Below are 17,624 nucleotides of genomic sequence, written 5' to 3'. Positions count from 1 at the left end.
CTAAAATTAACAGTCAGCTGTTTAATTGTCAGCTGTTTAATAGGCGCTCTCTAATTATTTTCACTTCCTTGTTTCACAAGATGTTTTTCATCCCACCATCGCTTCACCTGAGGGTGGTAGCAAGGGTGTGTGAAGATGAAGAGGCGGGGAGGAATAACTTAGGAAGGCTGACATTCTTTCTCCTATTAGGTGCGGGTTTCACTGAACCCAGTTAAGCTTACTTCCGAGCAGACATAATCTTAGAATAGTGCTGATAAAGGACTTTTTCCTGGAACCCCCATCCTGCGCTGGCTCTCTGGGAAGAGGCATATGGTGATCCCAGGAGTGTACGGCCCTAGCTAAACCAATTTGAGTAATTAACTTGGTACTTAGATATTTGGACCCCTAACTCCCCTCACCCACAGCCAGCATGGCCAAGACTCAAGACCAAGAGGTTTCCAAATGTGTTTCGCCTACTGACCCCTTTTCTTTTTTTAATATTTTATTTAATATTTTATTTTCAATGCAAAATTACAACAAAAATCGCAAACATTGAATCCAAAATAAAACAGTACAAATGGGGGGGGGGGACGAAAGAGAAAAAAAACACAAAGAAACAAACAAAAAACAAAAACACACATCTACAAATAAAACCATATCATCATTCTAATCATTACGTACATATACACATATGGACTTCCTTCCTTTGTTCTAAGACCTCAAAATTGTTGTTGTTGTTTAGTCGTTTAGTCGTGTCCGACTCTTCATGACCCCATGGACCAGAGCACGCCAGGCACACCTGTCACCCCATGATAATTCCAGCGCTGGGGACGATCTTGCCCACTTTGGGAAACACTGGTCAAGACTGATGGAAGTTGTAGTCCAGCAATTACAATAAAGCAACAGAGCCTGTGTCTAGACCCATGATTCTTGGAGCCTTACAGATTTTGCTGGAGTCCACCTCCCCCTTAGCCGGCATGGCCAAGGAGGATGGAAGCCTGTTCTCCAGCAATGTTGCATGTTTCCCATTCCTGGAGCAATGTCATTGCATACTAAACTGGCCTCAATTTGTCAAGGGCTTTATATATATCAATAGTAAAACCATCAATTTGGTCTGGTAACAAATCGGCAGCCAGTGGAGATGTCTGTTGTTTTTGTTGTTTAGTCATTTAGTCGTGTCCGCCTCTTCGTGACCCCCTGGACCAGAGCACGCCAGGCACTCCTGTCTTCCACCGCCTCCCACAGTTTGGTCAAACTCATGCTGGTAGCTTCGAGAACACTGTCCAACCATCTTGTCCTCTGTGGTCTCCTTCTCCTTGTGCCCTCCATCTTTCCCAACACCAGGGTCTTTTACAGGGAGTCTTCTCTTCTCATGAGGTGGCCAAAGTCTTGGAGCCTCACCTTCATGATCTGTCCTTCCAGTGAGCACTCAGGGCTGATTTCCTTCAGAATGGAGAGGTTTGATCTTCTTGCAGTCCATGGGACTCTCCAGAGTCTCCTCCAGCACCAGAATTCAAAAGCATCCATTCTTTGGCAATCAGCCTTCTTTATGGTCCAGCTCTCACTCAAAATTTTTACTCTTTCTAAATCATTGTGTCTAATGTAGATTACCTCTATCTTTATACTGTTTGCACCATTTTTCTCTTTCTTTAACCCTGTGAAACTTCATTCGTCACATACCGATATGATTACTCCAGAACAATGTTTTTTCATATACTCTTTAGCACATCCCCATTCTTTTAATAATTTTTGGTGCGATTGTCCCCTTATGAATGCTGTGAGGCCTACTGCCCCCTTTTCAAGGAAAAAAAAATACTCACTGTCCCCCTGGCTCAGTCCAATCAGTTCCAGGGGTGCAACTGGTGCTTGGGCCCACCTGCCATCAGCCAAAGAAGCAGGCAGTGGCGTAGCGTGGGTTGTCAGCACCCGGGGCAAGGCAAGTAATTTGTGCCCCCTAACCCGTGGATTTGCACCCCCTAACCCGTGGATTTGTGCACCCTAACCCTAACCCCCAGATGTTGCGCCCGGTGCGGCCGGCCCCCCCTGCACCCCCCACGCTACGCCACTGGAAGCAGGCAAGCTGAGATCTATTTCCCAGGCCTGGGTGAAGCTGAAAAGAGTTTGTTGAAGCCCAGGAAAAACCCCTGCCTCTAGCACAATGGCCGGATCCACAGGAGATGTTGTTGCCATCCCACAACGACAACCGACTTGTTTGTAAGCACAATTACACAACAGATGAAACCTGTACAAATGGTTTTTCAGAAATCTATTCTCTTCGTTCTTTATGCTTCCCCCGCCCCCTTTTTTTAATCCAACGCCCTTCCAATTCCACCCGACACTACAGTGGTACCTCGTGTTATATACGCTTCAGGTTACATACGCTTCAGGTTACAGACTCCGCTAACCCAGAAATACAGTGGTACCTCGGGTTAAGTACTTAATTCATTCCGGAGGTCCGTTCTTAACCTGAAAATGTTCTTAACCTGAAGCACCACTTTAGCTAATGGGGCTTCCTGCTGCCGCCGCGCCGCCGGAACACAATTTCTGTTCTCAACCTGAAGCAAAGTTTTTAACCTGAAGCACTATTTCTGGGTTAGTGGGGTCTGTAACCTGAAGCGAGGTGCCACTGTGGTGCTTGAGGTTAAGAACTTTGCTTCAGGATGAGAACAGAAATTGTGCTCTGGTGGCACAGCAGCAGGGGGAGGCCCCATTAGCTAAAGTGGTGCTTCAGGTTAAGAACGGATTCAGGTTAAGAATGGACCTCCAGAATGAATTAAGTTCTTAACCCGAGGTACAACTGTACTACCACCCCATGACAATTCCAGCGCTGGGGACGATCTTGCCCACTTTGGGAAACACTGGTCAAGACTGATGGAAGTTGTAGTCCAGCAATTACAATAAAGCAACAGAGCCTGTGTCTAGATCCATGATTCTTGGAGCCTTTACACATTTTGCTGGAGTCCACCTCCCCCTTAGCCGGCATGGCCAAGGAGGATGGAAGCCTGTTCTCCAGCAATGTTGCATGTTTCCCATTCCTGGAGCAATGTCACTGCATACTAAACTGGCCTCAATTTGTCAAGGGCTTTATATATATCAATAGTAAAACCATCAATTTGGTCTGGTAACAAATCGGCAGCCAGTGGAGATGTCTGTTGTTTTTGTTGTTTAGTCATTTAGTCGTGTCCGCCTCTTCGTGACCCCATGGACCAGAGCACGCCAGGCACTCCTGTCTTCCACCGCCTCCCACAGTTTGGTCAAACTCATGCTGGTAGCTTCGAGAACACTGTCCAACCATCTTGTCCTCTGTGGTCTCCTTCTCCTTGTGCCCTCCATCTTTCCCAACATCAGGGTCTTTTCCAGGGAGTCTTCTCTTCTCATGAGGTGGCCCAAGCCTTGGAGCCTCAGCTTCAGGATCTGTCCTTCCAGTGAGCACTCAGGGCTGATTTCCTTCAGAATGGAGAGGTTTGATCTTCTTGCAGTCCACGGGACTCTCAAGAGTCTCCTCCAGCACCAGAATTCAAAAGCATCAATTCTTTGGCGATCAGCCTTCTTTATGGTCCAGCTTCTTTATGGTCAGATGTCTGAGCACAGGCCTAATGCAATGACAGGCTCCTACTCCTGGTTACAGTTGTGCTACAGTATTTTACACTCATGGCAGTTTCCCAGCCAACCCCATGGAATCTAACAACATCTGGAGGGCCACAGATCCACCATCCCTTGCAAGTGTCCTTTTGCTGGTGTAAGCATCCAAAAGCGTTTCGGGCTCTCAATGTAGATATTTACTGGATTCCTACAGGGAGGTCTGCACCTCCTTGTGCTACATAAATGTTCTTCAATACTCCTGCAATAGTATCTCCACACTGGCCTCCTTTGACTCCTCCCAGGCCATAGTTTCCAAACCTGCCACACACCCTTTCCCCTGTTTTAATAGCAGAAGTTTTGAAGGAACGCAGGTGGTGCTTTGATCTAAATCGTGGGTAGGCAAACTAAGGCCCAGGGGCAGTATCCAGCCCAATTGCCTTCTCAATCCGGCCCGCGGATGGTCCGGGAATCAGCGTGTTTTTACATGAGTAGAATGTGCCCTTTTATTTGAAATGCTTCTCTGGGTTATTTGTGGAGCCTGCCTGGTGTTTTTACATGAGTAGAATGTGTGCTTTTATTTAAAATATATTTCAGGGTTATTTGTGGGGCATAGGAATTTGTTCTCCCCCCCCAAAAAAAAAAAAAAATATATAGCCCAGCCCTCCACAAGGTCTGAGGGACAGTGAACCAGCCCCCTGCTGTAAGTTTCCTGACCTCTTGGGCTTGCCGATCAGAAGGTCGCCGGTTCGAATCCCCACAATGGGATGAGCTCCTGTTGCTCTGTCCCAGCTCCTGCCAACCTAGCAGTTCGAAAGCACACCAGTGCAAGTAGATAAATAAGTACCACTGCAGCGGGAAGGTAAACGGCATTTCTGTGCACTCTGGCTTCAGTCATGGTGTTCCTTTGTGCCAGAAGTGGTTAAGTCATGATGGCCACATGACCCAGAAAGCTGTCTGTGGACAAACGCCGGCTCCCTCGGCCTGAAAGCGAGATGAGCGCCGCAACCCCATAGTCGCCTTTGACTGGACTTAACCGTCCAGGGGTCCTTTACCTTTGTGGGGGGGGGGGAACCTGGTAGCAAAAGTTGGCTGTGCTAGCTCTGTCCTACAAAACCCATTCCCTGAGTGAAACAAAATCCTGGGAACTTTTGTGAATACCCTAATACTGTTCAGAGCACAAACCATCCTGAATGTGCAATGAAAAAGAAGTCTGTGGGGGCCCCAGATCACAGGGAAAAAAGACATCCCATCTCTGTCCAGTCCATTAAGGAAGTAATGTCATTTCTTGGCAAGGAACCCAATCAGACATTCATAACAAGTGTTTCTGTTTTATTATTCCAGCGCAGAGACTGGTTTACGACTTTGGGTGAAGCAACTGCTTCTTCACCCACCTTTACTGGAAAGAAGCAGAGCCGCAAAGGATTCCTTGTAACCACAATTGCAGCAGCTTGCAAATAATTGCTGGGATGGTTGAGCTTATCAGAGGTGTTTCTCACATGAAAGGAGATGAGTGATGCCCTATGAAGCACACCTGGTTTGGGTCCTTTAATCAAGGCTCAGCTGGGTCACATATACACCTACATCGGAAACACTTCAAACCTGCGAGCAATGTCTGAAGACAGCGCATAATCTCTGGCAGATCTCACTCATTACTAGAGTTATTATGTCCCTCCTTATGGTAGTCAGGGCCCTATCCAGAATTTGGAGTGGAACCAATCTGGCATGGGAAGATCTGGGCACTAAATCCAGATTGGAGGGTGGGGGGGATGCATACACATTTTAATTAGGGTTTATAACATTCTCTCTTTCTTCCCATGCTCCAACTGCATTGGGCAGTCCTATGTCTAGACCGCCAGTCTGAGAGATGGCATGAAAGCCATCTTCAAATATCTGAAGGGCTGTCACCAGGAAGATGGAGCAACCTTGTTTTCTACTGGGTAGGACCCAAACTAATGGATTCAAATTATGTTGTTGTTTAGTCGTGTCCGACTCTTCGTGACCCCATGGACCAGAGCACACCAGGCACTCCTGTCTTCCACTGCCTCCCACAGTTTCGTCAAACTTCTGCTGGTAGCTTTGAGAACACTGTCCCACCATATTGTCCTCTGTCGTCCCCTTCTCCTTGTGCCCTCCAGCTTTCCCAACATCAGGGTCTTTTCCAGGGAGTCTTCTCTTCTCACGAGGTGGCCAAAGTATTGGAGCCTCAGCTTCAGGATCTGTCCTTCCAGGGAGCACTCAGGGCTGATTTCCTTCAGAATGGATAGGTTTGATCTTCTTGCAGTCCATGGGATTCTCAAGGATCTCCTCCAGCACCAGAATTCAAAAGCATCAATTCTTCAGTGATCAGCCTTCTTTGTGGTCCAGCTCTCACTCCCATACATCACTACTGGGAAGAATAGGCATATCAGTTCAATATCAGAAAGAACTTATGGGGGGCAAGAGCCATTTGACAATGGAATGGACAACCTCAGAAGGCGGCAGGCTGTCCTTCATTAGAGGTTTTTTAACAGAGGTTGAATGGGCATCTGCCAGGGGTTCTTTATATGTTATTCCTGCATTGGAGGGGTTTGGGCTAGCCGCTAGACAAGCCTTGGGGTCCCTTCCAATTCTACAATTCAATTATTCTATGATAATCAGGGTTCAAATTAGACATATGGTCAGGGTGTGATTGGCAGCAGTGCCCAGCAGGAAGTGGTGAGGTGGTTTAGGTGACTTTCCAATGCCACACATCACCACTGCTTACCAATTGGGCAGTGGTGAGGCAGAAGGACGTTAGGCACATTGAAAGCTCGGCAGCAGGAGCAGCAAATTGTAACCAGGTATGCAATGCCACAGACGCGGGTGGCGCTGTGGGCTAAACCACAGAGCCTAGGGCTTGCCAATCAGAAGGTCTGCGGTTCAAATCCCCACAACAGGGTGAGCTCCCATTGCTCGGTCCCTGCTCCTGCCCACCTAGCAGTTCGAAAGCATGTCAAAGTGCAAGTAGATAAATAGGTACCACTCTGGCAGGAAGGTAAACGGCATTTCCATGCGCTGCTCTGGTTCACCAGAAGCGGCTTAGTCATGCTGGCCACATGACCTGGAAGTTGTACACCGGCTCCCTCGGCCAATAAAGCGAGATGAGTGCCACAACCCCAGAGTCGGCCACGACTGGACCTAATGGTCAGGGGTCCCTTTACCTTTTTATGCAATGCCACCCCACCAGTGGCTATGGAAAAGGAAATGATTTTGGGAAATGATATATAATGAATTGAAGAAAATGTTCAAAATGACATTTGCAAAAAAAAAACCAGAAGCATTTTTGTTAGGGATTGTAGGACAAGACCTGCCAAGGAAAACAAAGAACTTATCTACGTATGCAACAACAGCGGCAAGAGTCTTGACTGCACAAGGATGGAAGAATGAGGAAACCCCGACAAAATAACAGTGGCCAGAGAAATGGATGAACTATGCAGAGTTGGCTAAATTGCATACAAATTCCGAGATAAGGACAACTGTGATTTCAAAGAAGAATGGGATTTTTTTACAAATTATTTAAAAACAACAACAAAGTGAATTGGACTCCTTGGCAGGTTTTGAATAAACATACACAAATTTATTGATTGTTAAGATAGTAGAAAGATAATATAAGAATTTAGACAATTTTACAGTATGCAGAGAATAATATGTGCTGAGAAATCAGAGAGAGGAGCTGAGGGAAGTCTCTGGGGGAGGGGAGAGGGGTTTGGGGTGGGGGGGGAAATAATGGTTATGATATGTTTTGATAAGTTGTTATATTGAAATTGCTAATAAAAATATTTTTATTAAAAAAAGGAAAAGGAGGAGATGCACAAAGACAGCTCATTCATCTCCTCCACCAGCTTCATTAACGTGTGACCCCTATAACGATCCCTGTAAACGAGCCAGCTGACCAGCAGTAACAAGACTCCCGTCATTTCAAGATAGTTTTATTTACAGAAGCAAACATCTGGAGCTTTGCACTCCCTCTCAGCAACGATAGATGCTCTAGCCTAAATCAGAACCCTGCCTCCAACAAGAACGGCCCCAGAACCTCACTGTCAGGAGTGCGTGCAGGAGCCAGGCCCTGTGACCAATAGGACTTTACAGGACTGGGGCCATCCTACGTTTGTTCTGGAGAGGCAAGGCACGGCCACACAGGTTGGGCCGCTTGGTAACTCGCTGCACCTGGTGGCAAAAGCCGGGAAGGGATATTTCCCTTCAGCTCTTTGGCACAGCAATACGTTCCCTGCCTTGCTGCATTTGGCTCCTGGACTCCTTGTTTCTTGATCCTTGGACCCCTGACTTCATGACTTCTCGCTTCTTGATCCTTGGACCCTTGACTTTGTGACTCCTTGCTTCCTGACCCTCGGACCCTTGGCTTCTTGACTCCCAACTCTCTGACCCTCAGACTCTTGGCTTCTTGACTCCCGGCTCTGTGACCCTCGGACTCTTGGCTTCTTGACTCCCAGCTCTCTGACCCTTGGACTCTTGGCTTCTTGACTCCCGGCTCTCTGACCCTCAGATTCTTGGCCTCCTGGCTTCTGGATTCCCGTTCCTGCTCCCACCCCACCATCTTGCCCCCAGTCCCGGCGTCCCCAGCCAGGACTTCGATCACCCGTGAACCAGTGACACTCGCCTTTCTACCCCTCCTCTTCCGCTCTTCTCTGAGCCTTTCCCAGCACCGGGTGCAAGGACTGAGAGTCTGGATTGGCCCTTCCCCGCTGTCAGTGGACAGAGTTTCCGAGCCTATATTATCTGTTTGCAGCCCAGCTTCACCTTGGCTGCCTTCCAACTCTTTCTCTTCATCCGAGCTAGCAGTGTCTGGCCGGGAAAGGAGGAGTGAAACTGAACAACCCTGAGATTTCAGACCCCACCCCGCAAAAAAAACCACAACTGATGCCAAAGTTCAGCACTAGTTTTGTGCTGTTTTGCACCACAAGCCCCACGTTTTGTGTCACCCCCCGAGCTAGGTAATTGTCACTTGAACCAGGGTCACAAGCAAATGGCTGAAAACCCAACCTTGTCAGGTTGCCTCCAAACTGGTGTCAAAGTGGTGTGCTGGTTTGATGGCATTTTGTGCCACAAACCCTGCTTTCTGCAATCGCAAAACTGAGTGATTGACAGACAACCAAGGGCCATAGATATACCCCCAAATCCAGCCTTACCTGATTGACTCCAAACCGGTGCCAAAGTAGAGTGCTGCTTTAGTGCAGTTGTGTGCTGCAAACCCCATTTTCTGTTCTACCCCCGCCCTCCCAAACTGAGTAATTCACTCTCAAACTGGGGGCCATAGGTACACCACTGAAATAAAAAAATTAAGGTCATTCATATATATATATATATATATATGCAGGTTTTGGTGTCCTCGGGTGTCTTCCCGTGTAAAAGTTGGGGTGTCTAGGCGACGTTTCGACGAGGTCTCACTCGTCATCTTCAGGCTGGTGCTTTCGGCTTCTTGTTACTGGAACAGAGCGGGATCTCAGTGTTTGAGTTCCTATAAATACTGTAGAGGGGTGTGGTGTATTGCCTCAAAAGTTCTGGGCAGAGGGGAAGTTCCCAGGCTAGTGTTCTTTTCTTCTTTTGTTCCTTAATTACTTGAGGGATATCTTGAGTGATTTCTTGAGTGATATTCTGAGTACCACTTAGAGACCCAAACCCAGACCCTCTCCACAGATAAATTACAGACACCATCCAGTAACCAAACCATAGTGGCACCTCCGGATGCTGCACCCCCCTGCAATCCCTACACAGATCTGGCTGGCACAGGGCACAAAACCACAGCTCGCCCCTATACACGAAGCCAAGCCAGAGCACAACTAAGTGCAGTACAGCCATCTTCCCAGAAAAACTCTTCACAAATTCAAGAGGTCAAGACACGAAGGCTTTAGCAACTAATCCACACCTAATGACCCACCTAAGTGGTACTCAGAATATCACTCAAGAAATCACTCAAGATATCCCTCAAGTAATTAAGGAACAAAAGAAGAAAAGAACACTAGCCTGGGAACTTCCCCTCTGCCCAGAACTTTTGAGGCAATACACCACACCCCTCTACAGTATTTATAGGAACTCAAACACTGAGATCCCGCTCTGTTCCAGTAACAAGAAGCCGAAAGCACCAGCCTGAAGATGACGAGTGAGACCTCGTCGAAACGTCGCCTAGACACCCCAACTTTTACACGGGAAGACACCCGAGGACACCAAAACCTGCATTCCTGTACCCGTGAAAATCTACGAAAACAAATATCTCACCTCTACGGGGAGGAAACCTTCCAGCTGACAAGAACCTACGAGAAACTAGAAATCCGAAGAGCCACCATCTTATGTGATCTCTTGTTCCTACGCAACTGCCGAGACAACAACTTAATTCCCACATGCTTCCAACTTAAATTCCACTCTAAAACCCCAGCTACCGAAAGGATCCTGAAACGAACTGAACTATCCTTAATCAGAAACGAACTACATAAGAAAAGATACCTACTAAACCAAACCAACAAAGATCTGCTCACTCTTCACCTCAAACTCTGTAACAAAATCCACCCTGCACTCTGGGACAAATGCAAACAACTAGCCGTCTGGAGAGCTGAAACTGAGACCTCACATAAGACAGACACACACACCAACAAACTCCACAAACTAGAGAGACGCCAGAAGCCCAGCCACCCTCCACAACAACCCATGAAACAAACAGTACATAACATATCAGACAGGATCCTCACCTCAACTGAAACCAAAGTACTCTCCAAAGGTTTCAACTTTGCAGTTACCCCGAGACGCATCCCCACGGAAAACATCATATGCGGAGTCGAAGCTAGCCTAACCAAAATCAACCCAGATGAAGCCAATAAAATCAGACTTGAAGTCACCAACATCCTCTGCTCCAGCAAACCACCCAGAAGCAATTTACACAAAGAAGAACAGAAAGCACTCACCAACCTGAGGAAAGACAACAACATAATCATTCTCCCAGCAGACAAAGGTAATGCCACTGTTGTGATGAACACATCGGACTACCAAGCAAAACTATCAAATCTACTCCAAGACCCTACCTACCAACCTATAAAAACAGATCCCACCACCTATCTGGAAAAAACCACCAAATCCAAAATAAAAGCCTCTCCTATCAGTGAAGAAATCCAGCTAAGAATCATCCCCAGAGAAAAATCATCCAGATGCCCCAAACTCTACGGCCTCCCCAAGATACACAAAGAAGGAACACCACTCAGACCAATAGTCAGCTCCATAGGCTCACCTCTACAAAATCTCGCTAAATTTCTCGCTAAGCAACTTCAGCCCTATGCAGAATCCATCTCTTCACACGTTACAAACTCCTTCCAGTTCATAGAAACAATAAAGAAGCAAAACCTACATCCCGATGACCTACTTGTGAGCTTCGATGTTGTATCTCTCTTCACACAAGTGCCCATTAATGAAGCCTTGACAGCCATTCAAAACAAATACAATCCCCCCGAATACATCCTGGACCTGACCAACCACTGCCTAACCAACACGTACTTCATCCACAATGGACAAAGATACAAACAGATAGAAGGAGCACCTATGGGATCACCCCTCTCACCGGTCATCGCAAATCTGTACATGGAACACTTTGAAACCAATGCTTTAGACAAGTCAGAACACAAACCCAAACTTTGGCTCAGATATGTTGACGACACCTTTGTAATTTGGCCACACGGGAAAGAAAAACTAGATAGCTTCCTCACACATCTCAACAGCCTACACCCCAAAATACAATTCACTATGGAAATAGAAGCCAACAACCAGCTTCCCTTCCTTGACGTCCTAATCTACAAAAAACCTGATGGCTCCCTAGGACACACTATCTACCGGAAAAAAACACACACCAACCGCTACTTACATGCTCAATCACACCACCACCCTGCACAAATAAACTCCGTAGCCAAGACCCTCATCTCCAGAACCAAACGCCTGGCTGACAAAGACCACTTGACAACTGAGTTACAGAATCTCTCAAATGTGTTAATCGCCAATGGATACCAGCAAAACAGGGTTACGAAGCTAATCCAAAAAGAAACACCCCCCAAAAACCAAGACACAGAAGAAAACAATGGCATGGCCCTCCTTCCTTATATCAAGGGCACTACGGATAAAATTAGCAAAATCCTCCATAAACACAATATCAAAACAGCCTTTTGCACCAACCAAAAAATAGCCAATATCCTCAGAAACCCCAAAGATAAAATCCAGTTGGAAAACCAAGGGGTCTATGAAATACCCTGCAAAGTCTGCCCAGCCACGTACATTGGACAAACAAACAGACGAATAAATGCACGTATCGCAGAACACAAGAATGCCGTCAAAAAAGAAGAAAAATCTTCCTCTCTTTTCCAACACATGAAAGAAACAGGACACGAAATTAATTTTGCAGATTCCAAATTGCTCTTTAATATGGAACATCACCACAAGAGAATAATCATGGAAGCCATCGAGATAGAGAAACACCCTCACAACATGAACAAGCGTGACGACACGTCCCGCCTGCCAGACATCTGGAAATTAGCCCTCCCCACAAAAACCGACACCAGATCCAGAGGCACACAGAACGCCACCACCAATCAACCACACCAGACCCAAACCCAGACCCTCTCCACAGATAAATTACAGACACCATCCAGTAACCAAACCATAGTGGCACCTCCGGATGCTGCACCCCCCTGCAATCCCTACACAGATCTGGCTGGCACAGGGCACAAAACCACAGCTCGCCCCTATACACGAAGCCAAGCCAGAGCACAACTAAGTGCAGTACAGCCATCTTCCCAGAAAAACTCTTCACAAATTCAAGAGGTCAAGACACGAAGGCTTTAGCAACTAATCCACACCTAATGACCCACCTAAGTGGTACTCAGAATATCACTCAAGAAATCACTCAAGATATCCCTCAAGTAATTAAGGAACAAAAGAAGAAAAGAACACTAGCCTGGGAACTTCCCCTCTGCCCAGAACTTTTGAGGCAATACACCACACCCCTCTACAGTATTTATAGGAACTCAAACACTGAGATCCCGCTCTGTTCCAGTAACAAGAAGCCGAAAGCACCAGCCTGAAGATGACGAGTGAGACCTCGTCGAAACGTCGCCTAGACACCCCAACTTTTACACGGGAAGACACCCGAGGACACCAAAACCTGCATTCCTGTACCCGTGAAAATCTACGAAAACATATATATATATATATATATATATATATATATATATATATATATATATATATTCGGGACGCGGGTGGTGCTGTGGGTTAAACCACAGAGCCTAGGACTTGCTGATCAGAAGGTTGGCAGTTCGAATCCCTGTGACGGGATGAGCTTCCGTTGTTCGGTCCCTGCTCCTGCCAACCTAGAAGTTCGAAAGCACGTCAAAGTGCAAGTAGATAAATAGGTACCGCTCCGGCGGGAAGGTAAACGGCATTTCCGTGCGCTGCTCTGGTTCGCCAGAAGCGGCTTAGTCATGCTGGTCACATGACCCAGAAGCTGTACACTGGCTCCCTCGGCCAATAAAGCAAGATGAGCACTGCAACCCCAGAGTCAGTCACTACTGGACCTAATGGCAAGGGGTCCCTTTACCCTTATATATATATATCCATAAATGTACCAATCTAGCAGGTACATAGATATGGGGACCACACGTCTGGAGCAGCACAGGAAGACCGCCCTGAAACCAATTTGACTCCCAAACTGACCAAGTGTTTTCTCTGCAAGGAGGGAGGGCAGGAATTGGGTAATCGCCACCCCAAAGGAATGGGCAGACTACCAGGAAAGGCAATCAGATAAGGCATGATCAGATAACCTGGCAGACAGGAAAAACAACATTCCAACTTCTCTTGTAGACCACCTTTTCTGTGATGTAGATATGATGTTTGTGTGTGGGGGGGGTGGTCTTGGGTTACACCCCTTCTGTGATGTATGTATGATGTATGGAGGGGTGGCCTTGAGCTCCAGGGCAGGGAATTTAAAATGTCTATAAAGGGCAGGTACACCTTTGTTCTGGGTCCTCCTCCTTCTTGTGTGTGAAGGGAGCACCCTGTTGCAACAGTTCAATAAAGATCAAGCTTATTGGAAGACACAGGATTTACCCACACTGGAAGAATGGCAGATGAAAGTGATGGACTACATGGAATTGGCAGAAATGACTGGCAGAATCCGTGACCAGGGAGAAGAGTCGGTGGAAGAAGACTGGAAGAAATTTAAAAGCTACTTGCAGAAATACTGTAAAATTAATGAATGTTAAAATGATGTTGGAATGGAAAATAAGTGGTATTGGTAAAAAGATTATTAAGAACATGCAAATATGGATTGACAATGGTTGAAAATATATAGTTATAATAGGTTAAGATATTGAGTAAAGATAAATGATAGAGGGTAAGGATTTGCTGAAAGGACTCTTAAACGGGAATACAAAAGGGGAGGTGTGAGGAGGTCAAAGAAATAAGGAAACGAGCTGAAAGAGTATTGAAAGATGGACTTTATTTTAAATCTCATTTTTTCTTTTTTTATTTAGCCACTGTCTTCTCCTTTTTCTTTTTTCTTTCCATATATCTTTCCTATGTGATTTTTTTCTTTTTAGGTTGTTAAGTTTTTTGTTTGTTTTTTTATTTTAATTTTTTCTTATATTATAAACCTATGATTTTTGTAAATCTTATTGTGCAAACTTATGTTTTGTGCAAACTTATGTTTTGTGTAAAACCTTAATAAATATCTTATAAAAACAACAACAATAAAGATCAGGCTTACTGCCTGCTTTGCTTCTCAATATTCTTTGGTTGGCCTTTGTTATTTTCTCCGACCGATGGAGAACCTGCAAAGGACTCTATAAGGGCTCTTGTGTCCCCCATAAGGGAATAAGGGCAGGTTTTTGTTTATTACACCACCAAACCCAACCTTTTCCGATTATGTTATTGTTTGTGATGGAGTCAGGGCACTTTGATTCAGATTCATGACTAAGCCGTGCCTTTGAAGGCACTCAAATGTTGTTTGTGTGTCCCAATTGCACTGTTTTGTCTCAAAGTTTAATCAATGATTAAAGTGCTTGATAGGGTTCATTAAAGTAACTTGGAGCAGACTCATTGAAATAAATGGGATTGTGTTATCCATGGGTTCAACTGAATCTTCGCAGGAGAGGTAGGGTTGTCTGATGATGTAAAACAACAGTGTGACAACAGACCAGTGCAACTTCATATAGAGAGAGGAACTTCATATTGAGATGGGGGAGAAAGCCCCAAAGCGATTTACAATGAAGGTAAGAAATAAAGTAATACAATAAATAGAAAGGAGATTTAACAATGTCATATAATGTCATTGCTGCTACCCAAATGCCTAGGAAAACAGAATATATTTTTGCATGGTACTGAAATGATGACAAAGTTGGCGCCAGCCAAACCTGCCTGGGAAAGCGTTCCATTAACCACATGGCTGTGACAGGGAAGGGCCAGTTTCCAAAGAACTCTGGGAAATGTAGTTCAGGGAGGGGGAACAGGGATCTCCTAACACTTCTCAGCCCCCTTTATAAACTACACTTCCTAGAGTGGGGAGGCACGATCGGTTAAAGTGGTGTGATGTACTGAGTTGAATAGAATCCAAAATGCAGTAGTCTGATTGGTCCTAGAACAATAGGGTCCAGAATGCAGCAGTCTGATTGGTCCACAGGAGCCACCCAATCCAGCTCCAGGTGGAAGTCAATCCGCAACCTGATTGGCCTACAGGAGAATCCTGGAATTAGCCAATCACGTGGGGCCCATTGTGTAAATAATGTATATAAGGCAGACATTCTAGGGGAACTTCCATTCCTCCTCACCACTATGAGCTGAATAAAGAGCATGAAATCCACTCTCGACTCCAAGTATATTTCAAGTGGTATCTCAGAATTTAAACTGTATGGTATGAAGGTGACCCTAGTCTCAATACTGTTTGCACCTGCAAAAATTTTAAGGTGGACGAACTGCTTCCTTTCCAATCAGTGCATGGCCTGTAACGTCTTGCTGAAAACCTCCAATTTTTCATCCCACTTTTCTTGCATTACTGAGTTGCCCCTCTAGATGGCAGTGACGTGTTAATATTGTGGAAGCATCACAGAGCTTCTATTGAGAAAGATGAAGGCCCAGAGATGCTTTGGTCCTGTCAGCAAAGGACTGAACTGACTGAAGAGTTGGAGTCTGTCTGAATTTCTTCCAGCACAAAACTGCACTGCTAAGAACCTGCACGCTGAGGAAGCTACACAAGTTTGGCACGTCTTTTCCGCTATGTTTTTCATTCAGGAGCTGCCACCTTGTGGCTATAGCATAAAAATACATTATTTTTCAGAGGAGGGGTTTTTCCTTCTGTGCCAGCATTGCGCTTGGGATCAGGAATACTGGAAGGAGAAGTTTCACTTCCAAAGGATCCTCCACAGGCTTCTCCACCCACTGAACAGAACACAGGCGCACACTGTCTCTGGTACACATGCGCAAGTGTGGAAGGGTGTGTGCATAGCTCAGTCGGTTAAGCAGGAGATTCCTAATCCCAGGATTGTGGGTTCAAGTTCCACATTGGGTGGAAGATTCCTGCATTGCAGGGGGTTGGACTAGATGACCCTCATGGTCTCTTCCCACTCTACAACTCTATTATTAATCAAGATACAAGAGATGGGAGGAGGTCATGGAAAGAAGGTAATGAAAGTGGAGAGTTTGGAGATGATGGTTTTGTTTTTTGTTTTTGTTTTTCTGTTTTTGTCTTTTTTCTTTGTAATTTTTAAAGAGAGAATTCTTTTTTCGGTAAATATCATTTAAAAAAAAAATGAAGGCAGATGGAACTTGTACATTCTCTCTTGGGATTATGGACTTCCCAAGCTTTTCAAAGTTCAACATTTCACAGGACAAAAGGCCACTTTTTGATGTGTGAAATTGTACACACTTAAGAAAGCTGGGTTCAATTTTTTTTAAAAAAAAGATGACCCTTTCAAAACTGCAGATTCTTTTTGGTTTCTTAGAATTCCCAATGCCCAAGTAAGAAGCTGCTACTATTTTATATCTGATACATAGTCAGATACAGCATCGGTACTTAAAATGGTATATGAACTGCAGTTTTAAGCAGCAAGCCAGGAAAATGTACAATTTCTCTCCAGTATAAAACCTTCCTGTATTTGGAAACTGAAGGACAGAAAGGAAGAGGCAAGCTTAGTACTCTCTTTGATATGCTGTAGTCTTCCATTTGTTGGTTATGTTTGGTTTTTGATAGCTGATCCCATCAGGCATAGGGTCAAATACGGAGTGAAGAATGGGGGAAGAGAAGAGGCATGACTGCAGAGTTGGAAGCAACCCTGTGGGTCATCTAGTCCAACCCCCAGCAACACAGGAATAATACAAGGCAGTGAACATAGAGAGTTTGCTTCCGCCTTATGGCTTGTGTGTCCAACCCCCAAAAAAGATTCTTTCTTTTTTGCTCCAGATCTTTCCCTACGACCACCCGCCCTTTAAAGCTGAGTCAGAGCAAATATCAGTCCGTGGAAGACCTGGATTGACATTAGCTCTGATTCAGCTTCAGAGAGTGGGTTTTCATGGTAAAAGCTTGTGCAGGGGTGGAAATGCTTTAAAAAGTGTGGATTTCTGGAAAGCGTAGGTGTGGATAAGCTCTAAGTGAACATCACACGTGAATCACTTTTGTGTGTTTCGCCTAAGGATGGAGCAGAGGTCTGAGGGATGATGGCTGGTTTTTGGATTTTAGGGGCAGAGAAATAGCTTCTGTGTGTGAGAGAGAGAAAGAGATTGCTACTTCCTAAGAGGCCTGAGGGGACGCAGGTGGCGCTGTGGGTTAAACCACAGAGCCTAGGACTTGCCGATCAGAGGGTCGGTGGTTTGAATCCCCGTGACGGGGTGAGCTCCCGTTGCTCGGTCCCTGCTCCTGCCAACCTAGCAGTTTGAAAGCATGTCAAAGTGCAAGTAGATAAATAGGTACCGCTCCGGCGGGAAGGTAAACGGCATTTCTGTGCGCTACTCTGGTTTGCCAGAAGCGGCTTAGTCCTGCTGGCCACATGACCCAGAAGCTGTACACC

Source organism: Podarcis liolepis (assembly GCF_965112155.1).
Source record: "Podarcis liolepis genome assembly, chromosome: 15".
Lineage (NCBI taxonomy): Eukaryota > Metazoa > Chordata > Lepidosauria > Squamata > Lacertidae > Podarcis > Podarcis liolepis.
This window is presented reverse-complemented; position numbering follows the sequence as displayed.